The sequence below is a fragment of the Euprymna scolopes genome, chromosome 46 (assembly GCF_053919585.1).
Source record: "Euprymna scolopes isolate OS-2025 chromosome 46, ASM5391958v1, whole genome shotgun sequence".
Lineage (NCBI taxonomy): Eukaryota > Metazoa > Mollusca > Cephalopoda > Sepiida > Sepiolidae > Euprymna > Euprymna scolopes.
In genome coordinates, this window is record NC_136527.1 from 166,203,047 (window position 1) to 166,204,074 (window position 1,028).

The window sequence follows — 1,028 nt, forward strand, 5'->3', positions numbered from 1 at the left end:
TCATAATTTTGGTAAAGAAAAATACCTGTGCACATCATTCAACTTTGTTTGGATGCCCAATTTTCGAGGTGATGGGATAGGGTTCAACCAATTGACACACTAATTCTGCGGTAGTTTTCCAGAGGTTTTCATTCATCAATCATTATCGAAAGACACTTTCAGTTGTTGAAGGCGACAACTCGATGGATTTCTTACGCTTAAGAAATTTATATGTTAAGAGCAAACGTTGGTGGTGTGTACATGCAGATTAGATTGAAATTGAAGTGGATGATAAACGTTGCAATTGAAGTGGATGATAAACGTTGCAATTGAAGTGGATGATAAACGTTGCGATTGAAGTGGATGATAAACGTTGCGATTGAAGTGGATGATAAACGTTGCGATTGAAGTGGATGATAAACTGGTCGAGAGAATTGCCCTTTTTGTGGCGTGTATAGAAACGGGCGATTGGGAAGACAGAAACAAGGACGTCCTTACACTCGTTTGTGAGAGATGAAGAGATACGGACGGAAGGTAGCTGAGAATTAAAGTGGTTTTCTGCTCCAAATGAGACGTAGGGTAGGAGTTCTAATTTTGATTATATTATCGGGTTGAGCGCATACGCAGACCCCACACTTAGAAATAGCACGTCCGAGTCGTCCACATTTGAGACGATCGCAAAGGTCAACCTAACCTCAGTGCAAAGGAAGGGCCTCACTTTGGGGGAACGACCTAAATGATCACCGTTACCCCTACGTAAGGTAAGTGTAAGATTTTTTAAGGCTGTCCACTAGTGTTTTCATATCATACATCCATACTCACCACTGACAGTAATCTACAAAATAATTAATATGCTCTATATAATTCTCACTAATATCAGTATATCACAACATTTTATTCACCAATAACAAAATTCATTACAAAAATATTACTATCCTTTAAACTTACAAACACTTTCACAAAATACCTTAATTCTTAAAGAAACTTGTCAAGGTCGTTAACATGTTAACAACATAAATTCATAATCTTTTCAATGAGAACAAATCTGT

General features: G+C 37.5%; 1 non-coding gene across 1 annotated transcript; it reads right to left on the minus strand.

The window, feature by feature from the left end:
* Window positions 1-585: 585 nt before the first annotated feature.
* Window positions 586-748, minus strand: LOC145271623 (U1 spliceosomal RNA). The gene has a single exon (XR_013866027.1). It is a non-coding gene; the product is annotated as a U1 spliceosomal RNA (small nuclear RNA).
* Window positions 749-1,028: the final 280 nt, after the last annotated feature.